Source organism: Mustela nigripes, chromosome X, assembly GCF_022355385.1.
Source record: "Mustela nigripes isolate SB6536 chromosome X, MUSNIG.SB6536, whole genome shotgun sequence".
NCBI lineage: Eukaryota > Metazoa > Chordata > Mammalia > Carnivora > Mustelidae > Mustela > Mustela nigripes.
Window position 1 is genome coordinate 51080398 of NC_081575.1, and position 26501 is coordinate 51106898.

The window sequence follows — 26501 nt, forward strand, 5'->3', positions numbered from 1 at the left end:
CAACCTCCTCTCTCTCTGCCTGCCTCTCTGCCTACTTGTGATCTCTGTCTGTCAAATAAAGAAATAAAATCTTAAAAAGAAAAAGGATTATTATTTATTTGAGAGAGAGAGATCACAAGTAGGCAGAGAGGCAGGCAGAGAGAACAGGGAAAGCAGGCTCCCCGCTGAGCAAAGAGCCCAACACAGGGCTCGATCCCAGGACCCTGAGACCATGATCCAAGCCGAAGGCAGAGACTTAACCCACTGAGCCACCCAGCTCCTCTATTTTTAATTTTTTGAGGCAACTACACAATGTTTTCCAAAGTAGCTATACCAACTTGCATTCCTACCAACAGTGTAAGTTCCCCTTTCTCCACAGCCTCTCCAACATTTGCTGTTTCTAGCCTTGTCAATTTTTGCCATTCTAACTGGTGTAAGATTGCAACTCAATTTGGTTTTCGTGAGTAGATTTTCACTATATATACCATATCTTTTACCATTCCAGTTGATGGATACTAGGGCTACTTTCATAATTTGGCTATTATATATAATGTTCTTATAAACAGAGGTTCATGTGTACATTTGAAGTGGTTATTTTTTAATTCTTTGGGTAAATATCTAATAATGTAGTTACTGAATCATACAGTAGTCCTATTTTTAAATTTTGGATGAAATTCCATGCTGTTTTCCAAAGCCCTCACACCAGTTTGCATTCCCACCAACAGTATAAGACAGTTCCGCTTTTTCCACATCCTGCCAATACCTGTTATTTCTTTGGATGTTGATTGTAGCCATCCACAGAAGCATGAAATGATATCTCATTGCAGTTTTGATTTGCATTTCCCTAATGATCAATGATGTTGAGCATCATTTCATAGATCTGCTGGCCATCTGTATGTCTTCTTTGTAAAAATGCCTATTCATGTCTTCTAAGATTTTTTAAACTGGACTATTTGTTTTTTGGGTGTTTATAAGTTCTTTATGGTTTTACATACTAACCCTTTATCAGATATGCCATTTGTAGATTCCTTCTCACATTCAATAGGTTGTATTTTATTTTTTATTATTTCCTTTGCTATGCAGAAGTTTTTTATTTTGATGTAGTCCCAGAAGTTTATTTTTGCTTTTCTTTCCCTTGCCACAGGAGCTCTAGAAAGAAGTTGCTACAGCCGATGTCAAAGTGTTTACTGCCCGTCTTCTCTAGGATTTTGATAGTTTCAGGTCATACAATTAGGGCTTTAATCCATTTTGAATTTGTATTTGTGTATGGTGTAAGAAAGTGGTCCAGTTTCACTTAATTGTGGAACATAAGGAATAGCATGTAGGACATTTAGAGAAGGAAAGGAAAAATGAAGGGGGGGAAGGGAAGGGAAACAATCCATGAGAGACTAAGGACTCTGAGAAACAAACTGAGGGTTTTAGAGGGGAAGGGGTGGATTAAGAGGTTAGCCCACTGATGGGTATTAAGGTGGGCAAGTATTGCACAGAGCACTACATCAAAAACTAATGATATACTTTGGTGACTAACATAGTTTAAAAAAAAAAAAAAGTGGTCCAGTTTTATTCTTCTGCAACTTGCTGTCCAGTTTCCTAAACACCATTTCTTAAAGACACTGTCTTATTCCAATTGAACAGTCTTTCCTGCTTGCTCCAATATTAACTGACCATATAGTTGTCGGTTCATTTCTAGGTTTTCTGTTCTGTTTCATCATTGTGCCTATTTTTATGACAGTATAATATTATTCTTATCACTACAATTTTGGAATATGACTTTGGACTCTGAAGCATGCTTTAACCATGCAGGGTCTTTTTGGTTCCATGCAAATTTCAGAATTCTTTGTTCTAGCACTATGAAAAATGCTATTGGTATTTTTATGGGGATTACAGTAAATATGTACGTTCTTTGGTGTAATACTTTATTTTAACACTTTAATATTTTAATACTACTTGTTCTCCCTATGGACTGTCCTTCCATTTCTTTGTGTAACTGACAATTTCTTTGTTTTTTTATTTTGTTTTGTTTTGGGTTTGGGTTTTGGGTTTTGTTTTGTTTTTTTACACAGAGTGAGCAGCAGGGAAGGGATAGGAAGAGGGAGAGAATCATAAGCAGATTCCATGCCTAGCACAGAGCCTGCTGCAGGGCTCAATCTCACGACCCTAAGATCATGACCTAATCTGAACTCAAAAAAAGAGTAAGACACATAATCAACTAAGCCACTCAGGTAGCCCTCATCTTTTACTTTTATCAGTGTTTTATACTTTTCAGAATACAAATCATTTAACGTTTTGGGTAAGTTTATTACTAGGTATCTTACTGTCTTTGGTGCAATTGGAAGGGAGATGAATTCCTTATTTTCTTCTTCTGCTGATCCATTATGGGAATATGATAATGCCACAGATTTCTGTATGTTAATTTTGTATCCAATGATTTAACTGAATTGGTGTATCAGATCCAGCAGTTGTTTGGTGATATCTTTACATTTTTCTATAGATGGTATCATGTCATATATAAAGAGTGAAGTTTTACTTCTTCTTTGATGATTCAAGTGCGTTTATTTCTTTTTCTTTTCTGATTGCTGAGGCTAGGAGTTCCAGTACTATGTTAAGTAGCAGTGGTGAGAGTGGACATCCCTGTCTTGTTTCTGATCATAGAAGAAAAGCACTCAGTTTTTTCCCATTGAGAATGATATTAACTGTGGGTTTTTCATATATAGCCCTTATTGTGTTGAGGTATATGCCCTCTAAAGCTACCTTGTTGAGGGTTTTTATCATAAATGAATGTTGTACTTTGTCAAATCCTTTTATTGCATCACTCAAGTGATCATACTGTCCTTATCCTTTCTTTTATTAATGTGGAATATCATGCTGATTGATTTGCAATGATTGAACCAGTAAAACAAGAATAAATTCCAGTTGATCATGGTAAATGATTTTGTAATGTACTGTTGAATTTAGTTTGTGAGAATTTCACTGAAAATCTTTTCATCTGTGTTCATCAGGATATTGGCCTGTAGTTTCTCCTTTTTATTGATGTCTCCACCAGCTGTTAGTATTAGGGTAAGGCTGGCGACATAGAATGAATTTGGAAGCGTTCCTTCCAACTATTCTTTACATGTTGGGTATAATTTGGCTGTGAATCCATCTGGCCCTGGACTTCTATTTTTTGGAAAATATCTGACTACTGATTCAATTTCTTTGCTGGTTATTGGTCTGTTCAAGTGTTCTATTACTTTCTGCTTCAGTTTCAGAAGTTTGTATGTTTCTAGAATTAATCCATTTCTCCCATGTTGTCCAATTTGTTGGTATGGAATTTTTCATATTTCCCCTTATAATTGTTTGTGTTTCTGTGGTATTGGTTGCTATTTCTCCTCTCTCTTTTGTGATTTTATTTATTGGGGTCATTTCCTTTTGATAAGCTTGAGGAGGGGTTTATCAATTTAATTAATTTTTTCAAAGAACAACTCCTTCTTTCATTGACCTGTTCTATTGTTATTGGTTTTGTTTTTTAGTTTATATATTATTTATTTCTGTTCTAATCTTTAATGTAAAATATTTAATATAAGAAATACATGGAAATACATGAAAATGAACACACAATGGTCCAAAACTTTTGGGATACAGCAAAAGCAGTCCTAAGATGGAAGTATATAGCAATACAACCCTACCTGAAGTAGTAAGAAAAATCTCAAACAACCTCACCTTAAACCTAAAGTAGCTAGAGAAAGAACAACAAATGAAGCTGAAAGCCAGCAGAGGGAAAGAAATAATAAATATTACTCCCTTCACCTCTTTGGTTTGGTTTAGTCCTAGGAATCTTATTTCACGTGCAATCATAAATAGCATTATTTGTTAATTTCTCTTTATGCTGCTTCATCAGTGTATAAAATATTTACCGAGAGTTTTACTTCTTCCTTACTGATGTGGATACATTTTACTTTTTTGTTGTCTGACTGCTGTGACTTAGGACTTAAAATACTGTGTATTTGGGTGCTCCATGTTGGGTCATAAATATTTGTAACAGTTATTTCTTCTTGTTGAATTGTCCCCTTTGTTACTACATATTGTCTATGTTTCTTCTTACACTCTTTATTTTAAAGTCTACTTTGTCTGATATAAGTATTGCCTGGCTTTCTTTAATATCCATTTGCATGATAGGTGTTTGTCCATCTCTCACTTTCAATCTGCAGGTACCTTTAGGTCTAAAATGGGTCTCTTACAGGCAGTATATAAATGGTTCTTATTTTTTTAATCCGTTCTATCACCCTATGTCATTTGATTGGCATATTTAGTTAAGTCACATTCAAAGTAATTATTGATATTTACTTATTGCCATTTTATTACTTGTTTGGGGGTTATTTCTGAAAGATTCTGTCTGATCGCTCTTTCTTTCATGTTTTGTTGATTTTCTTTGGTGATAGATTTCAATTTCCTCTTTGTTCTTATTATATTTGTTAGTGGCTTTTGATATACAGTTACTCTTAGGTTTGTATAAAACCTCCTCTGTATATACCCATCTATACTAAGTTGATAGTCATTTAAGTTTGAACCTTTTTTTTTTCTCTTATAATCCCCATGTTCTAGGTGTATGTTATTATATTTTTACATCTTTTTTGTTGTTAGTTCCTTGACTGATTTTTTTTAAATAATATTCATTTTTTTCTGCTTTTTGTGTTTCATACCCCTATACTGTCACCTTTGGTATCTCCATTCCATTCAAAGTGTCCCTTTTAATATTTCTTGCAGACATGGTTGAGTGGTCATTAACTCCTTTAGTTTTTGTTTCTCTGGGAAACTCTATCTCTCCTTCTATTCTCAAAGCTAGCCTTGCTGGACCAAGTGCTCTTATCTGCAGATTTTTCCCATTCAGCACTTTTAATATATCATGCCACTTCCTTTGGACTTCTAATGTTGAAAAAGCTCCTGCTAGTCTTCTGAGTTTTCCCTTGGAAATTACTAAATTCTTTCATCTTGCTGCTTTTAAGAGTTGTGATCATGATATTTTACCAATTTAATTATAATATTTCTTAGTGTGAGTCTACTTTTGTAGATTTTGTTGGGGGTTCTTTGTAGCTCCTAGATCTGGTTATCGGTTTCATTCCCCAGAATATCAAAGTTGTCAGCTATTATTTCCTTTCAAATAATTTTTCTTCCCCCTTTTCTCTCTCTTCTTATGGACTCCTATAATACAAATGTTACTACACTTGATGGAGTCAGAGTCCCCTAAGTTTATTCTCATTTTGAATAACTCATTTCTCTTTTTTCAGCATGATCACTTTCAGTTTCTCTGTCTTCCAGGTCACTAATTCCTTCCTCTCCTTCTTTCATCCTACCATTCATTACATCAAGCATGTTTCTCATTTCATTTATTGTGCCCTTTACCTCTACTATGTAACTTCTTATCTCTTTGTTAAAGGTGTCACTTACGTCTTCCACTCCTTTCTCAAGTCCAGTATCCTTATGATCTTCACTGTAAATTCTCTATCAGGCATCTTACTTTTATCTGTTTCACTTAGCTTTTGGGCCAAGGCCTTGCCCTAGTTTTCGTTTGGGATGAATTTCTCTATCTCCATTTTTTCTGCTTCTCTGTGACTGTTTCCATGTGTTAAGAAAGTTAGTTGTGTCTTCTGCTCTTGAAAGTAGTGACTTTAGAAAGAGAAGGTCCTTGGGTGAGATGCAGTGCAGTGTCCCCTGTTCACCAGAACCTGGCACTTCAGGAAAGTGTCCTGTGTATGTTGCTTATGCCCTGCCCTGATGTCTGAGTCACTTTTTCTTTTGGTGCAGTGATCTGCCCTGTTGTGGGCACTGCTTGTTCCCTGTGGTGTTAGTGGGACTAATGAAGGCCAGCTCTGTGGGGGCGTACCTGTCAGGGAATTAGAGAGAGGGATGGCAGTAACAGCAAACTTTGTGTTGAATCACTGTCCAATAATGGATCTCTCAATACACTGTGGTAGATGGGAACTGCATGCCGGAGCTACCAGGGATGCAGAGCAGGGTACAGCTGGGTCTGGCATGTGAAGGTGCCTGGGGGTGCACAAAAGGCACCATCTGGCACTTAGGCCCAGCATGGTAGCTCTGTGCAGCATACACAAGAGCAGCTGTGCCCCTGGCAGATGGGCATTGGGCACAACAGTAGGTGGGTATGAAAAGCTGAGTGCAGGGCACTATGCCTGCAGGTCACAGGTAGCTCGGCACCATACATTACAGCTCCCTCATGCAGCACAAACATGGCTGGGGGCATATAGTTATGTGTAGCACATTATAGCGCATGGCTGGGCACCATGGGGATGTGTACAGCACACACTGTGGCAGATGTGCACTAGTGCCTGGTCACTGACTGGGGAACATGGGCCTGTTTAACAAAATTTGCTAGCAGGCTTAGAATGGGCTAGTCCTTCAGGAGAACTTCTGGGCTTCGTACACTGCTAGGGAATAGATAGCAAGTGGTGCTGTGTTTATGCTGGAGAGAGCAGGAGGAAAATGGCACCTGCCTTATTTTTGTTTTTATTTTTGGAGAAGTCCAGCAATATACTTTGAAGTCAGTATGAACAGATTTGTCTTCCATTTGACCCCAGCTTGTGGCAACTGGTAATTTTATGTTGCCTCTATGCAGGTTTCTGTCTCTTTAAGGGTCACAACCTAGCTGTCACTCCCCCTCAGGGATCACTCAGTGCTCAGTCCCCAACATTAAAAGCTTCTAGTAGGACTGGTTTTATAAACTCTTAGACTTCAGCCCTTCTGGTTTTTAAAGCCAAATGTCATGGTGATTAGGGAAGACCCTGAGTGAGTTTCCTGGACTGAAGACCTGTTTCTCTCCCCTCTCTCCATACAGCTCTGCCCCTCCTGTGGGCAGCCTCCCTCCCCCTTTCTGAGCTTCCTAACCTTTCAGATGCAGCTTCTTGTCCATATTAAGTTGTGGAGTTCCTTCTGCCAGTATTTGGATTACATGCATTGGTTTGTTAATTTGGATGTGGGCAATATCTACTTAAAAACATAGGATATGATGAGCTCAAAGTCTTCCTACTCTGCCACCTTCCCAAGCTCCCCTTACAAGACATTACCACCACTTCTGAATTTTGATTGATTTAGTCTGAGCATAATCTGTCATTCTTCAATGTAAATATACATTTACTTGTAATCTGAGTTAAAACTTCTACTTCTAAGTTGTAAAGGTATCTTACTATAAACGCTGGGAAGAACTACTGATTTGTACATGAGTATTTTCAACTACAGCATGCACACAAATAGCAATTACTCTTAGTAAGGTATGACTCCTATTAGTAAGGTATGACTCCTCCTTAGTAAGGTATGACCTTCAAATAGGAAAGACAGTAATATTGTCAAGAAAACAAAAATATTGTTACTGTTACTAACCATGATTTGTAAAACATAATGTAAACCCATAATGTAGTCAGTTTTCTTTGGCTACATTATTCACACTGAGTTTCTTATCTATCATTGCAGTTCTCTGAAAAGAAAATGTTATACATTTAACAAATTTGGAATTATATCTACAATGGTTCACAGTATTGTTTTGAGAGACTCCTATAACATTAAAAGCATTAAAAAAAAATAAAAAAAAAAAACAATTTTCCTCATCATCTGTTCCTTGAGTTTCAGTAGGAAAAGGAAACAAAACAAGAGCCTGGTTCAAGTCAATCAACCTGTTCATTCTAATAATGATGTATTTGGTGAGCTACACAGCTCAATATATTGCTAAAAATTTGCTTGGCTCCTCTTCAGTTATATATGAAACACATTTCAGCTAAATTATTCTATCTATATGCTTACATATGTTTGTATAAGAATGAGTCTTTTTTCTTATATTCAAATGTATTACCAAATTAATATCTTAAATGACATCTATTAAAAAATTTATTTCATAAAGGGAGATTGAGTTACATAATTCATTTATCAAAAAAATGTTATTTTAAAGAAATAGATTACAATATTTCAAATAATTTGATTTAAAATTTACAGTAAAACTTCTTTTTTTTTTATTTTTTTTTAAAGATTTTATTTATTTATTCGACAGAGAGAGATTACAAGTAGGCAGAGAGGCAGGCAGAGAGAGAGGAGGAAGCAGGCTCCCTGCTGAGCAGAGAGCCCGATGCGGGACTCGATCCCAGGACCCTGAGATCATGACCTGAGCCGAAGGCAGCGGCTTAACCCACTGAGCCACCCAGGCGCCCTACAGTAAAACTTCTTGAAATTGCTTGAAAAATTCAGCATAAAAGATAGTGCATATTATCAATTTGGGATCTATAAGATAAAAACCTATTCAGAAAATTACTATAATGGTGTAACTTCATATTGTCATTTTCCATTGCGGGACACGATGTTTTTAATTAAGACCTTTTAAAAGGGTGAAATAAGAGAACAAATTTTGAAATTCTATGACAGGGAAAAGAAAGTTCTTTTTAAACCAATACGATAAAACCATTAAGGTGAAGGCACTGGAAGAAGATGGCCATCTATAAGTCAAGTAAGGAGGTCTTTGAAGAAATAAACCCTATGGACACCTTGATCTTTGATCTCTGGCCTCTACAATTGTAAGAAAATGAATACTTCTTGTTTAGGTCACCCAATCTGTGGTATTTGTTACAGCAGCCCTACCAAACTAACATAAATCAAACGTTTTTACATTCATCAAAGTAAAAATCTATATATTGTCACTGTATAATACAAATTTTTTGCGTCTATTATGATTGTTTGAATAAACTTATGTTAAAATAATGAAAAGCATCATTCTTCAAATTTATACATATTATTTGTCCCAAAAGGATCTAAGTTCATATAAATGTGACTAACTGCAATGTATAAAGTATAGGGCTTTCAGTGAGAAATCATGTAGAAATGTCAAGTAAACAGAACCTCTAATAATATATTTAAATTCTGTAGCCCTATTGTTACTTCTTCTGTTGTGAAACACATAATTTGTAGACTGTGGAGGAAAATATTTCATAATAACATCAAATAATTGTTCAAATACACAGTAAATTTTAATTTTTTACATTAACTGGGACAAAGGGGTGATATTTTATGTTTTTAAACATTTGTTTGAGAAAATGAGAGAGAGAGAGAGAGAGAGAGAGAAACAAGAAAGCATATACAAGAGTAAGGGAAGTAGCAGAAGGACAAGCACACTCCCATCTGAGTAGGGAGCCTGAGGTGGGGCTTGATCCCAGGACCCTGGGATCACAACCTAAGCTAAAGGCAGACATTTAAATGGCTGAGCCACACAGGCACTCAGAAAGGATGACATTTTAAATAAGTAAAATGTTGATCTCAAAACACTGAACTGCACTTCTTACCAAAAAGCCACCTTATTTGATCTGTATAGTTTCAGAGAAGAAAACAAGGAAAAGATGAACCACTATTAAATAATTTGCTAGTGAAGCCTAATTAAAATATTTAGAAATATTCAAAATTAGTAAATCTGTATGATAATAAATCTGCCATGCTTCTCTTTCATATGAAACAAAATAAGTGTATGATGTATTCCATACTTAAAATCTACTCGTGTTTTCTTTTAAAACAAGTATTTCGCAATTAGAGTGAACACTGGGCATATGGGTGAGTCACACCAAGTAAATCCTTAAAACTAAAAAGTGTAGCTACTAACAATTTTTATAAACCCTTATAACCAATCACAGTATTTGATAAAAGAAAGCTTAAGCATTATACTTACCTTTTATTTGACAAAGGTCCTTGAGATATATCAGATAACAAAATGTAAACATATTTAAAGTAACCCAGGAGTTCCTAACACTGGGTCCCAATTCATGGAGTATGTAAATGTAGAAGGGAAGAAATAACATCTGTATTTTCAATATTTCAAATTTCAAATTTCAATATTTCAAAGCTGGCATCATCTTCAACTATGAATGTAGGACAGACCACATTAACGAACACCTACATCTTATCAGTATGACTAAAAGAAGTCTCAGTTATTTATTATTGTACCACACATACCACATTTGTAACACTATCTCAAAATACCAATTATGCTCACTATTTCTTCAGAATTACCCTAGTTATACAAGCTAACACTTGTTATTTAATAAATATTGTAAAGAAGCATATTGCTATGTCTTCATTTTTAAGTTATACTTTCTATTTTGAGGTAATTATAAATAACTATGTAAATTAAAGAAAAATGCATAGAAATTATGTTTCCCCCAGTGGAAATATCCTGCACAATTATATAACAATATCTCTCACCATCAGGATAATGATAATGAGAAATCCCACCTATCTTATTCAGTGTTCCCTAGTTTCACTTGCATTTCTGTCTGTGTGTATGTGTGTGCATATGTGTATTAGTTCAATGCAGTCTGCTCATGTGTACATTAGGTAACCTACCACCAAAATCAACACACAGAATACTTCCATCACCACAAAAATTCCACATTTTGCCCTTTGATAACTACATTCAAATCCATCCCAGAACCCTCCATCCCTGGCAACCAACAATCTATTTTCCATTTCTATAATTCTGCTTTTTCAAGAGAAAATCTTACATTAGTAACCTTTTGGTACACATGGGCTTTGTCCACTTAGCAGAATAACCTGGAGATTCATACAAGTTACTGCACATATCAATCACTTGTTCTAGTTTATTGCTGAGTAGTTTTACATAGAAAGGATACACTACGGTTATTTTGCCAATCACCCACTAAAATATGTGGGTTGTTACCAATTTTATTCTATTATAAATAAAACATCTATGCACATCTGTGCACAAGTTTTTGTGTAAATATAAGTACACATCTATTCCTCTTATTTTACTTTGAAAACAATAATTCGGTAAGTATATTTAAATATAGTTAGTTTCCTTTGTAATCCTATCCATTTTATGTTTTACACTTAAAAACATGATTCTGGTGAGGAGCAGGGGGGGAACCTAACATGGCAGAGCAATAGGAGGACCCTATGCTTCCCTCATCCCTCAAACACACCTAATTATCAAATCATTCTGACAACCCAAGAAATTGATCTGATGACTAACAACAAGCTGCACAACTAGAGGGAGACAAGATGCCACATTGTGGAAGTTAGGAGGTACAGAGATGTGTTTTGGGGGAGAAACAGATCAGATCATAGATGCTGTGGAGGGAAGGGAGCCCTGCTCACAGAGAAGGGCAACAGAGAGTGGAGCACAGAGAAATATGCACATCCCCAGAGGGGAAAACCCATCCCCAGTGACACTGCTGAGCAAACAATAAAGGCTGATTTCCAAGAGTTTTTTACAATGAAAGGGAAATCAAAGACTGGAGTTTTAGAGGTCCCAGGTGTGGCTACTGTAGAGTCCAGAGGGCAAAGCAATGATCCTGTGGAAAAGGATGGCAGACAAGGCAGGGGCAGACAGCACAACCTAAGGATCTCATGGGATGGACTGGGAAAGATGGTTCCTCCTACTTAGAGCACATCTGGAAGAGGTGGCATTGCCTCACGGCAGACAAAACCACTGGCAGGCAACACTTTCCTCACCCACCCCTCATGACAGGCACAGAGACACATAATAAGGGTAGCTAATCTGGACATAGGCTCACTGCTATTTTCAGTCCAAACTCCAGGACCCTACGCATTGTTACGACATCCTTTTTAGGACAAAACTGTATTAATCCCAACAAGGTGAGACCCTCCCACAGAGAACCAGCATGGGTCCTCATCACATCAGGTCCCTAAAATTTTGAGTTCTAAAACTCAGCTGTACTGCCTGGGGTACAGGGCAGGCAGATGCCCCAGGCAATAGAAACGGTGAAGGCAGAGATCTAAGGAATGCCTGGGACACAGGAGGGGAGATGATTCAGTCCTCTGGGAGGGCTCTGCCAACAGTGCCCTCTGAGAACACCCCTCTCCAGAGACAAGGGAGCTGGCTAGAGGCATTTCTCTCCCACGCCACTCACATAAACTAACTTGAGGAGCAGCACAGCACCAAAAATGGTGGCTTAAACCTCTTACACCAAATCCCACCAACCTTCTCACTGCTAGTACTGCTTTCCTCAGACAAGAGTATATAAGAACCAGTACAGCGGGTCCTTTCCCTAGGAGTCCAGCACTAAACCACTGTAGTCATCACACCTGCAGACCAGAGAGCTCTGCAAAGCTTCTGCTGTAGTGGAAATAGCATCAGGTCTCTTTTAACAAGTATACCAGGGCACACCTAGTTAAAACTCACCACACTCTGTCCAAAGTCCAAATTCTCCCCACTGTAGGAAAGGAGAAATTCTGCAGAGGATTGATCTGAGGGGAACAGCACCCAAAACACCAGCAGCAGAGTGTATACAGCATATACCAGAGACGCTTCCTGAAAAGCCAGACCCTAGACCTCTTCTTTATAAAGCCATTATTCGCAGGAGCAGGAAACATTAACAGGCTTTCTGAACACAGAAGACAGAGACCTAGACAAAATGCCAAGACAAAGGACCTCTTCCACAAAGAAAGAACAAGAAAAGGTCATGGCCAGGGATCAAGTGAAAATGACGTTAAGTAATAAACCTGAACCAAAATTTAAAGCAACAATCAAAAGACACTACCTTAGCTTGAGAAAAGCATAGAAGACACTAGATGTTCCCTTACGCAAAGATAAAAGAACTTAGAAGCCAGTCAAGCCGAAATGAAAAATGCAATAACTGAGATTTGAAACTAACTGAAAGTAATGTCTACAAGGATGAAAGAAGCAGAGGAATGAATAAATTAAATACAAGATAAAATTATGTAAAAATAATGAAGCCAAAAAGAAGGAGGAAAAAAGATAACAGATCATGAATGTAAACTTGGGAAATTCAGTGACTCCATAAGGCATAATAACATTCCTATCATAGGAGTTCCCACAAAGGAAAGGGAAAAGAGGGCAAGTTTATTTAAGGAAATTATAGCTGGAAACTTCCCTAATCAGGGGAAGGAAAAAGGCATCGAAATCCATGAGGAACAGAGAATAGCTTTAAAAATAAAAAAGAAAGCCAATACAGAGATATATTGTAGTTTAACTGGTAAAATATTGAGATAAAGAAAACAATCCTAAAGTCAACAAGAAAAAAGCAGTCTCTGCATAAAAGACTACCATTAACATTAGCAGCAGATCTATCCACAGAAACTTGGCAGGCCAGAAGAAAGTGGCATGATATATGAAATATGCTGAGTGCAAAAAATATGCAGTGAAGAATACTCTTTCCAGCAAGGCTGTCATTCAGAGTAGAAGGAAAGAGAGAGTTTCTGAGACAAACTAAAACTAAAAGAGATGGTAACAACTAAACCAGCCCTGCAAGAAACATGAAAGGGGAGTCCTTGAGTGCAAGAGAAAGACTAAAAATGGCAAAGACTAGAAAGGAAGAGAAAATATCCAGAAACAAGGAGTTAACCTAATACCTATCAATAATCACTCTGAATGTAAGTAGACTCAATGCTCCACTCAAAAAACATACAGTATCATAATGGATAAGAAAATAAGACCCCATCTATATGCTCCCTCTAAGATACTCATTTTAGACTTATCACATAAATTAGATTTTAAAATAAAGACTATAAGGACATTATATCATAATAAAGGGGGCCTATCCAATAAGATCTAACAACTGTTAATATTTATGCCCCCAAAGAAAGAGTAACCAAAACTATAAGACAAAAACAAACATAAAGGAACTAATAGATGATAATACAATAATAATGGGGACATTAATCCAATGCTTCTATCAATGGACAGATCATCTAAGAAAATCAATAAGGAATCAGTAGCTTTGAATGATACACTGGACTAGATGGACTTCACAGATAAATTCAAACCCTAAAGCAGAAGAATATGCATTCCTTTCAAGTGTTCATGGGACACTCTCCAGAGCAGATCACATAGTAGGTCACAAATCAGGCCTGAACAAATACAAAATGACTGATATCATACCATGCATATTTTCTAACAACAGTACTATAAAACTTGAAGTCAAACAGGAAAAAAAATGGGGGGGGGGCACAAATACATAGAGGTCAAAGAACATGCGAGCAAAGAATGAAAGGGTCAACCAGGGAATTTAAGAAGAAATAAAAAGATACAAGGAAACAAATGAAAGTGAAAATGCAATAGTCTAAAACCCTTGGGATATAGCAAAAGCAGTCATAAAAGGAAGTATAGAGTAATACAGTTTTAACTCAGGGATCAAGAAATATCTCAAATATGCAACCTAAACTTAAACCTAAAGGAACTAGAAAAAGAACAAAAAATGAAGCCTAAAGCCAGCAGAACAAGGAAAATAACAAAGATTAGTCAAGAATAAATAATATTTAAATGAACAAAAAAACACAAAAATACCCCAGTAAAACAGATGAATGAAACCAGGAGCTTATTCATCGAGAAAATTAGTAAAAACTAATAAACCCCCAGGATACAAAATCAGCATACACAAATCTGTTACATTTCTATACACCAATAATGAAGGAGCACAAAGAGAAATCAAGGAATTGATCCCATTTTCAATTGCACAAAAAACCGTAAGATACCTAGGAATAAACCTAACCAAAGAGGTAAAAGAACTGTACTCTGAAAACTAGAGAAAACTTATGAAAGAAACTGAACAGGAAACAAATGGGAAAACACTCCGTGTGCTCATGGATTGAAGGAATAAATGGGGCACCTGTGTGGCACAGTCAGTTATGCAACTTGATTTTGGCTCAGTTCATGATATCATGGTCATGAGATGGAGCTCTACATTGGGCTGCTCACTCATCAAAGAGTCTGCTTGTCTCCCTCCCCTTTTGCCCCTTCCCCTGCTCACTCTCACTCCTATTAAATAAACAAAAAATTTTTAAAAAATAAAGTTTTAAACCCACTGAGCCAGATTATCTCAAATTTCCTGCACTTTTAGAATCTATGATTCAGAATGTGCCACCATTCACAGATCAAGACAAAAGCTTTTCTTTTTTAAAGTATAAAATTTTAATTGACTGCCCTTTTCTCTGCACACACATTAGCCAGGTTTTTACTTTCTTCACAAAATAGTACTGTGAAAATCACAGTAATCACAAAATCTTACTGTGCTTCTTGTGTCATTTTCTTATTAGAATATTCTCACCCAATGTTTATTAAGTTCTATGAGGTTACAGGCACTGGGGCACAGAGATATACCAAGACATAATCCTGTCATCAAAAAGCTTACTCTAGGAAAGGAATAATGGGCAGTAAGTAGTTATTGAATAATGTGATGAGCACCATGAAAGAAGTAGATATGGGATGGTATGGCACTTTGAAAGACAGATACTGTGATTATATTTGGGGAAGATCAGGTAAGCTCTAAATGGTAAGCACTTAAGTCAGGTAAGTTTTTTTTTTTTTTTTTTTTTTTCCCCCAAAGATCTTATCCATTTGACAGAGATCACAAGTAGACAGAGAGGCAGGCAGAAAGAGAGAGGAAGGGAAGCAGGCTCCCTGCTGAGCGGAGAGCCCAATGCGGGGCTCCATCCCAGGACCCTAAGATCATGACCTGAGCCAAAGGCAGAGGCTTTAATCCACTGAGCCACCCAGGCGCCACAAGTTTTGTTTTGTTTTTTTAAAGACTTATTTATTTGAGAGAGAGAGAGAATAAGCACAAGCAGGAGGGGCAGAGGAAAAGCGATTCTCAAGAAGACCCCACACTGAGCATTTAGCCTGATGTGGGACTCAATCTTACCACCCTGAGATCACAACCTGAGCTAAAACCAATAGTCAGACACTTAACCAACTGTGTCACCCAGGTGTCCCAAGCCAGGTACGATTTTTAGTCAGAAATTATAATTATTATTGAGGTACAATGTTTGGGAATTTACCACTATAGCAAAATGGTAAACATGAAGCTCAAGGTTAATGTTTTTCAAACTGGGATCCTCAAACATATTTTAAGGTCCTCTGAATTGTGTAAGGTAAAATTCTACAGTTTCTTTTTTTTTTTTTTCATTTTGTAAGATGTGATAAACCTATACATAAACTGAATCATTGAGATATCCATATTATAACCAATTCCTCTTAACTAATCACAGTATTCACGTTTGCATTTATGATCACATTGCTACTGGGAAGTAGGACTTTAACTATCTTAGGTTAATGAAAACAGAGATGGCCTTAATATGAAAACAATTCATTATTCTACCAAATAAAGACCAAATGACATTGCAGAATACTGTACCAATCAAAAATTAACGACAGATGGAATACAGAAAATGACTGGTCACCCTATAGTCCTCTATAGGACTATATATATATGTGCATGTATATATATATATAGAGAGAGAGAGAGAGAGAGAGAATTCCAATATGGCTGCAATGTAGTATCTTCACATTGTGAAGAGTAATTTACGTTCTTCAAAACATTATATATTGCTTAATACAAACTTTATGGGTTTTTTTTGGTTTTGTATTTTTTTTTCTTTAATGTGTATACTTGTAAAAGTTGTGTAAGAGCTGTTGGCATAGACTATACCTCATTTCCGGGTGGCACATATTAAACACAACAATTAAAACATTTTCAGTCAACACTGTGGTCCTTGAGAAGGTTTTTCTTTTTTTAAGTTTTTATTTTAATTCCAGTTATTTAATGTACCATGTTATATTAGTTTCAGATGTACAATACAGTAATTCAATAATTCCACACATCACCTTGTATTCATCACAAAAAGTGCATTCTTTAATTTCCAACACATATATAACCTAACCCCTCACCCTGCCTTCCCCTCTAGTAACCATCAGATTATTCTCTAAAATTAAAAGTCTGTTTCTTGCTCTGACTTACTCACTCTCTCTCTCATTTTTTTCCTTTGCTTGTTTGTTTCTTAAATTCCCCATGAGTGAAATCATGTTATTCATCATTCTCTGTTTCATTTATTTTGTTTAGCACTATACTCTCTAGTTCCATCCTTTAACATTATATTCTCTAGCTCCATCCAGGTCATTACAAATAGCAAGATTTCCTTCCTTTTTTATGGCTGAGCAGTATTTCATTATGTATAAATGTGTGTGCATATATATTCCTAGGTATTTTGTTATTTTAGGTACCATTATAAACAGGATTATTTTCTTAATTTGTCTTTCTGCTGCTTCATTATTAGTATATAGAAATGTAATGGATTTCTGCATATTGATTTCATTTCCTACAACATTTCTGAATTCGTTGATCAGTCCTATAGTCTTTTGAGTTTTCTATATAGAAACTTGTCACCTGGAAATAGTAAAAATTTTACTTCTTCCTTACTTATTTGGGGGCCTTTTCTTTTTGTTGTCTAACTGCGAGCCTTTTCTTTTTGTTGTCTGACTGCTGTGGCTAGAATTCCAGTACTATGTTGAATAAAATTGTTGAGAACAGACATCCCTATCTTGTCCCTGACCTTAGAAGAAAAGCTCTCGGTTTTTCCCCATTAAGGATGAAGTCTGCCATGGGAATTTCATAGACAGTCTTTACTTTGTTGAGGTCTGTTCCCTCTAACCCTCCTCTGTTGGGGTTTCATCATAAATGGATGTGGTACTTTGCCCAATATTTTTCTGCATCTATTGAATGATCATATGGTTCTTAGCTTTTCCCTTATTGATGTGATACATCATACTGATTGACTTGAATACTGAACCACCCTTCCACCCTGGTAATAAATTCCACTTGACTAATGAGTTTTTTAATGTACTGTTGAGGGGTGCCTGGGTGACTCAATGGGTTAAAAGCCTCTGCCTTCGACTCAGGGTCCTGGGATCGGGCCCCGCATGGGGCTCTCTGCGCAGTGGGGAGCCTTTTTCCCTTCCTCTCTCTCAGCCTGCCTCTCTGTCTACTTGTGATCTCTGTCCGTCAAATAAATAATGTACTGCTGAATTGGGTTTTCTAGTATTTTATTGAGAATTTTTGCATCTATGTTCATGAGGGATATTAGCCTGTATGTATGTTTTTTGTTTATTTGTTTTGGGATTTTGTTTTTTGGTAAGTAGAAAGCACTGGAAAGATTTAGCCTATGGAATGACAAATAGATCCATATTAAAAATGAGGGGTTAGACAAGGAGGTATATAGAAAAGCAGCTAGGGGAGAGAATGGAAGCAGATTGGTTTTGCGTCTTTTAAAATCATCAGGTAAGAATATGATGATGTGCTCTGAACACTGCAGTTAGAAAGACAAAACTGGATTAGATAGTCATTTAGAACATAAAATTATTTTAACTTGGTAAGTGAATGAATGGGAATGCTGGGCTAGATAAGATGGAAAAACTTACCAGGTTTAAGCAATCCATCTTGAGTTACCTGATCCTGATATCTTCATTTTTACTCATCAGGAAACTGAGGGTGAGAAAACTTGGACAAAGCCACATTACTAGTTAAGTGGTAGAATCTGAATTTGATCCCAAGACTGTCTAACACTGAGACCTGTGAGTTTAACCATTAATCAACTCTGCCTCCAAATCAGTATTGGTAAAGTTGAGTTCAAGATATCCATAGAGATTTTTAAAAGTGAGAAAATAAGGCAAAGTAAGAAAATCTGAGAAGTGCTTATATTTAACAGCAGACAGCAGGAAGTACAAAAGAGAATATTTTATAAATAGCCAACAGTGAAAGGGAGAGGACAGTTTAATTTGTTTATATGAAACTGAACACTCAATTTCCCCTTTATGGATCTGACCTCTAAAAAATTATCACGACATTAACAGTGACAAGCTTTTTACAATAAAATCAGGTATTCCATAAATGTTCAGTTTATTTAAATAAATGGACATCTTTGGGATCAAACAGTATTTTAGTAAGTATAATAGTATTTTAGTAAGATAGTCTTCAATCCTACTAAATGGGACTTCCTCTTCCTTAAAAGAGGAATGTCTTATTTAGGTTAGCATATGTAAACTCTAAAAATGCCTGGAAGTTGACCTTTCTTGGTTGCATTTCAACAAACTGATTTTATCTAACCAAGTCAAACATCTGTTTGTATTTTTTTTCACAGTAGTGATGGATTTATAGGCTATTCAATCTTTTTGTGATAATTAATTTATGCTGCATGAAAACTAATTCTAGTTCTTAAATACTATACAAGGAATATCACAAAATACCTCTTGCCCAAAGCCCTAGCCTAACTTGAAAGAACAACCTGGTAAGATTACTGAGCCAGTACTTGAGAATGTAGTATTCATAAGGTTTTTTAAATAAAAGTATAAACAATGTTCTGGTTCATAAGGACTATATATCATATAGCAGAGATTATGCCAATAGAAGCAGCAGTATAAATTTAACCAATGTGATGGCATTAATTTCATAGATTACCCCCCATTTTAGCCGGTAGCATTCTTACCTCTAAAGACCTAAGTTGTGAATTTGAACATATGAAAACATATTCCTGTTTCACCAGATAATTATTCTAAAAAATAACATTACTTCATTGTCCACATTTGACATTTTATTACTTCAACATAACATCTATTTCTTATAGAGGAAATCAGTATGATTTAGTACTTCAACAAATACACACACATTTCTAATAAGACTTCATTTCCTTCTATTCCTACTCCAACTAAAATGCCACTGTTAAATATCTTCAATAGCTACAATAATCAATAAATTTTTAATAAACCTCATCACAAAATGAATCTTTGACCTTATCAAATATATTCAGCGAGGGATTTTTACTGCAATGAATAAAAGGTACAATTTGTGGGGTTCTTAAGTATATGTTTATTACACAAATAGAATTTATACTATGCAAATCTGACATCAGTCAGATAGTTCTGTTGCCAATTCTACTGTCCTTTAAACAACATAAAGCAAAACAACAAAATAAATCAGCCATCTGGAGCTCAGTAAATTAATGCACTATTCTGAAATTTCCAACTAGTACAATTACGGGCAAAACACGTTCAAAAGAAGAAGGTGCTATATGTATCTTTAGGAAAAAATATGGGATCTTGCAAAAATAAAAGCCTCAAGATTCCTTACGTTTCGTAGAAACTAGCGGCATATTATTGGCAAGTATTAATGTCTTTATGCAGATCTACCCAGTCAAAAATATAATAAGAGTTTCTAGGAGGAACAAGACATTTATCGTAGGCATTGAGAAAAATGTGAACATGCGTAAGGTTTCTGCATGGAAAGAGATATTCATGCAATAACAAAGACTGATCTCATCTCCAAAAGCATGTAGAGCCATAAAGTGCACTTACGTACAAAACCAGCTCACACAATTTAACTCATTTACTCACTTTATATAGTAGGAAGAAACTAATGTTGGAATCACTGAGATTTGATTTTGAATACATTATGTGCTACTTAGGACTGTTTAACTGTACAAGTAACAATTTTTCTAATATTCATTATATCTTAGAAAACTTTTTTAAGGATTTCAATATAAATAAGTGTAAAGTGTCCAGCACTATGCCTGACACACAGGCATACAATGGATATTTATTACCTCTCTTATTATCATCAACATCCAACTTCCTTTTTTTAATTTTTAAGTATTGGTGGCATACAATGTCATAATAATTCCAGGTTAACATCCAACTTCTTGAGTGTCCTATGTGCCATTTTACATTTACTACCTTGACCCTTATAAACAACCGTGCAAAGCAACAGTTATAATCAATTTACAAATGAGAAAACTGAAGCTCAAAAAAGTTAAGAAATTTATTTGAGGTCACATAGCTAAGAGATCCAAACTCTTGTTTATTTGAACTCTTTGCTGGGGACTACAAAGCCCTATGTAATTTTTCTTCTTCCCAGGTTTACAACTTCTTCTGACTTCATCCCATATCCCTATTCACTATTCACCAACCACACTGGTCTGTTATCTTTCACTAAAATGTCCCAAGCCCATTCCCGCATTAGGGCCTTCACATGTATTCTTACCTCTGCTCTTAGAAGGGCTCTTTTCCTGAATTCATGCATGATTGGCTCCTTCCCATTATTCAAATACCACCTACTCACATAGGCCTTCTCTAACCATCCATAACATGCAGCTCACAATTAAAAGAGCATTCTACAACAACCCACCTCACAGTGATTTAGTCTTTTGGAGTCTCTTATTATTTGTTTACTTATGTGTTGATTATCTGAGATAATTTACACAATGAGAACAAACTTACCACCTTCAGTCAGATTCTCTTAGTTTTAGAAGGCTATACCCTCTGCAAGTCCTGGAAACAAATCTCTAGATTCCTAATTGTACAAAAAATTATAAATCAATCCTCATTTTTCATCACAATGGGATCCATAAATCAGTCCATTTGATCTGTCTAGAATGCTCATCAGTTAACATTTCACATATATCATTTTAGATGAGCAGAAGGTAGTGTGAGAGATTTTGCTAGATTAGCTTGCCAGTTAAAACACAACAGCAATAATACTAAGCACACAGGGTGGGAGGAGTCAAGATGGCGGAGAAGTAGCAGGCTGAGACTACTTCAGCTACCAGGAGATCAGCTAGATAGCTTATCGAAAAATTGCAAACACCTGCAAATCCATCGGCAGATCGAAGAGAAGAAGAACAGCAATTCTGGAAACAGAAAAACAACCACTTTCTGAAAGGTAGGACTGGCGGAGAAGTGAATACAAAACGACGGGAAGATAGACCCCGGGGGGAGGGGCCGGATCCCGGCAAACAGCGGAGCAATAGAGCACAAAATCAGGACTTTTAAAAGTCTATTCCGCTGAGGGACATCACTCCAGAGGCTAAACCGGGGCGAAGGCCACGCGGGGTCAGCGTGGCCTCAGGTCCCGTAGGGTCACAGAAGAATCGGGGGTGTCTGAGTGTCGCAGAGCTTGCAGGTACTGAAACGGGAAAGCCGGCTACAGAGACAGAGCTGACAGTAAGATCACAGCTCGGTGTTACGGTCGCAGGCCGGAGGTCAGGCAGACGGGAGTTACTGGGCGCTGTTCTCTGAGGGCGCACTGAGGATTGGGGCCCCGGGCTGTAGCTCCTCTGGGCCGGAGACCAGGAGGCTGCCATTTGTATTCCCGTCCTCCGGAACTCTACGGAAAGCGCTCAGGGAACAAAAGCTCCTGAAAGCAAACCCGAGCAGATTACTCACCCCAGCCAATGGTAAGGGCGGTGCAATTCCGACTGGGGCAAAGACACTTGAGAATCACTACACCAGGCCCCTCCCCAAGAAGATCAACAAGAAATCCAGCCGAGACCAAGTTCACCTACCAAGGAGTGCAGTTTCAATACCAAGGAGAGCAGCAGAATTCCAGAGGAGGAGAAAGCAAAGCACGGAACTCATGGCTTTCTCCCTGTGATTTTTTTAGTCTTGCAGTTAATTTAATTTTTTTTTTTCTCGCCTTTGGGTAAAATTTTTCTTTTTTTTAACTTTTACACTTTTCTTTTTTAACGTTTTTTAACTAGTTTATCTAATATATATATTTTTTCTTTTTTTATATTTTTTATTCAGTTTTCTTCTTTTAAAATTCTTTTTTTTTTTTTCCTTTTTTTCTTTTTTTTTCTGTCTCCATTTTGAACCTCTTTTTATTCCCTTTCTCCCCCCTCATGATTTGGGATATCTTCTAATTTGGTTAAAGCATATATTCCTGGGGTTGTTGCCACGCTTTTAGTATTTTACTTGCTGTTTCATATACTCTTATCTGGATAAAATGACAAGACGGAAAAATTCACCACAAAAAAAAAGAACAAGAAGCAGTACCAAAGGCAAGGGAATTAATGAATACAGACATTGGTAATATGTCAGATCTAGAGTTCAGAATGACAATTCTCAAGGTTCTAGCCGGGCTCGAAAAAGGCATGGAAGATATTAGAGAAATCCTCTTGGGAGATATAAAATCCCTTTCTGGAGAAATAAAAGAACTAAAATCTGACCAAGTTGAAATCAAAAAAGCTGTTAATGAAGTGCAATCAAAAATGGAGGCTCTCACTGCTAGGATAAATGAGGCAGAGGAAAGAATTAGTGATATAGAAGACCAAATGACAGAGAAGAAAGAAGCTGAGCAAAAGAGGGACAAACAGCTACTGGACCACGAGGGGAGAATTCGAGAGATAAGTGACACCATAAGACGAAACAACATTAGAATAATTGGGATTCCAGAAGAAGAAGAAAGAGAGAGGGGAGGAGAAGTTATACTGGAGAGAATTATTGGGGAGAATTTCCCCAATATGACGATCTAAACAAGCAGCAAAATTCAGGAGGTTCAGAGAATGTACCTGAAAATCAATAAGAATAGGCCCACACCCCGTCACCTAATAGTAAAATTTACATACAAGTCTCAGTGACAAAAAGAAAATCCTGAAAGCAGCCCGGGAAAAGAAGTCTGTAACATACAATGGTAAAAATATTAGATTGGCAGCTGACTTATCCACAGAGACCTGGCAGGCCAGAAAGAGCTGGCATGATATTTTCAGAGCACTAAACGAGAAAAACATGCAGCCAAGAATACTATATCCAGCTAGGCTATCATTGAAAATAGAAGGAGAGATTAAAAGCTTCCAGGACAAACAAGAACTGACAGAATTTGCAAACACCAAACCAGCTCTACAGGAAATATTGAAAGGGGTCCTCTAAGCAAAGAAAGAGCCTACAAGTGGTAAATCAGAAAGGAACAGACCATATAAAGTAACAGTCACCTTACAGGCAATACAATGGCACTAAATTCATATCTCTCAATAGTTACCCTGAATGTGAATGGGCTAAATGCCCCTGTCAAAACACACAGGGTATCAGAATGGATAAAAAAACAAAACCCATCTATATGTTGCCTACAAGAAACTCATTTTAAGCCCGAAGACACCTCCAGATTTAAAGTGAGGGGGTGGAAAGGAATTTACCATGCTAATGGACATCAGAAAAAAGCAGGAGTGGCAATCCTTATATCAGATCAAATAGGTTTTAAGCCAAAGACTATAATAAGAGATGAGGAAGGACACTATATCATACTCAAAGGGTCTGTCCAACAAGAAGATCTAACAATTTTAAATATCTATACCCCTTATGTGGGAGCAGCCAACTATATAAACCAATTAATAACAAAATCAAAGAAACACATCAACAACAATACAATAATAGTAGGGGACTTTAACACTCCCCTCACTGAAATGGACAGATCATCCAAGCAAAAGATCAGCAAGGAAATAAAGGCCTTAAACGACACACTGGACCAGATGGACATCACAGATATATTCAGAACTTTTCATCCCAAAGCAGCAGAATACACATTCTTCACTAGTGCACATGGAACATTCTCCAGAATAGATCACATCCTCGGTCCTAAATCAGGACCCAACTGGTATCAAAAGATTGGGATCATTCCCTGCATATTTTCAGACCACAATGCTCTGAAGCTAGAACTCAACCACAAAAGGAAGTTTGGAGAGAACCCAAATACATGGAGACTACACATGTGATTTTTAACGAATGAATGGGTCAACTGGGAAATTAAAGAAGAATTGAAAAAAATCATGGATACAAATGATAATGAAAATACAACGGTTCAAAATCTGTGGGACACAACAAAGGCAGTCCTGAGAGGAAAATATATAGCGGTACAAGCCTTTCTCAAGAAACAAGAAAGGTCTCAGGTACACAACCTAACCCTACACCTAAAGGAGCTGGAGAAAGAACAAGAAAGAAACCCTAAGCCCAGCAGGAGAAGAGAAATCATAACGATCAGAGCAGAAATCAATGAAATAGAAACCAAAAAAACAATAGAACAAATCAACGAAACTAGGAGCTGGTTCTTTGAAAGAATTAATAAAATTGATAAACCCCTGGCCCTACTTATCAAAAAGAAAAGAGAAAGGACCCAAATAAATAAAATCATGAATGAAAGAGGAGAGATCACAACTAACACCAAAGAAATACAAACTATTATAAGAACATACTATGAGCAACTCTACGCCAACAAATTTGACAATCTACTAAGCACACAGTATGCTAAAGAGGGAAACTCACTGGGGCAGATATTATGGTACTTAGATGTTAAGCCTTGCTCCATCATAATTTGCTTTGTCCCATGAGACAAACACAGGTTCTCTGGGTTAATCTGTTTCCTCCTATGAAAATGAGGTTATTAGACTAGAAGGTCATTTCTAAGGTTACCTGCAGATTGAGTATTCCACATTTCTAGGATAAAATGAGGAATAAAGAAATTGCATAAGACTTTTGAAAAAGACTGAACAGACACTATCAAGACAAAATAAAAAGGTGGGAGGACAGAAGCACACACTCTCTGAAAGCCTAATTCACTCCTCAAAGTGATATTCCATTTAGACTCTGAGTTTCATCAGAACTGTGGATATTTTACTTTATTCCCTAACCTTGCATAGGTACTAAAAGGTGAAGATACTACCTACTCCCGAGATGACTCACTACTCTATCATTAGTCTCATAATTTTTTCCTTCATCCACCAGCCACTGTAAGTTTTCCTCACTCAACAAACTTCCTCAAGGGCAGTGACTTTTGTGTAATGAATTACGTAATTCTTTAAGAATATATGTATTGTTCAGGGCACCTGGATGGCTCAGATGGTTGAGTCGGCCTTCTGCTCAGGTCATGATCCCAGGGTACTGGGATGGAGTCCTGCATTGGGCTCCCTGCTCAATGGGGAGCCTACTTCTCCCTCTCCTGCTCCCACTGCTTGTGCTTTCTCTCTGTCAAATAAATAAAATCATATACGTGTGTGTGTGTGTGTGTGTGTGTATTGTTCAATGTGTGATACACTTCACATTACCAGGATTTTACAAAATCCTACAGTTGGCAGGGGTGCTTCTTTGATCCAATACATTTTTCATTTACGGAAGCACACAAATCTGCATGGGGGCAGCTTTTTTTTTTTTTTTTTAATTTATTTATTTGTTTGTTTGACAGGCAGAGATCACAAGTAGGCAGAGGGGCAGGCAGAGACAGAGGAGGAAGCAGGCCCCTTGCTGAGCAGAGAGCCTGACGTGGGCTTGATCCCAGGACAGAAGGATCATGACCTTAGCCAAAGGCAGAGGCTTTCACCCACGGAGCCACCCAGGCATCCCATGTGGGCAGCATTTTAATGAGAAATATCATATACATCAGTAAATTTACTGACATAAACCTCACAACTAATTCCTGACAATTCAAACAAAATGGTATCATCTATTACCAATAAATATGGCAAAAAATTGAAACCATTTTGAACCATTACTGGCATTCTAAAGCATTCCAAAAAAAGGGAGTTTCTCTTGGAATACTAAAAGTTGCTACAGACCCACTATCAAACTGGCTGTCCCTAAAAACAAAGATTAAAGGGCAGAACTTCTACTTGCATCCCAGACAATGATTACTTGTTTACCTTTAGGCAAAGCATGAGCTCTCATTGGTCAAAAGAGAACTGCCTTAAAATATCTGGACCTATGATAGTTAATAACCCAGAAATATGAATTTTGCAGAGTGATGAATGCATTGAGTACTCAGAAAAGTGTGGTATATGCACAAAATGCTATTTTTACCTAAGACAGTGTTTCAAAGAATTTTGTAACTCCTGAGGTACCTTACTTTTCAAGGAAGCAACCTTTATGGCATTGATTTTATTTTTTATTTCAACCATAATTTCTTCATTAAACATTTACT

At 36.9% G+C, this 26501-nt stretch overlaps 1 protein-coding gene across 1 annotated transcript in view; it reads right to left on the bottom strand.

Moving 5' to 3' along the window:
• The window catches only part of DIAPH2 (diaphanous related formin 2), a 987699-nt gene that overhangs the window by 757535 nt on the left and 203663 nt on the right, over nt 1–26501 (bottom strand). The window lies entirely within an intron of this gene.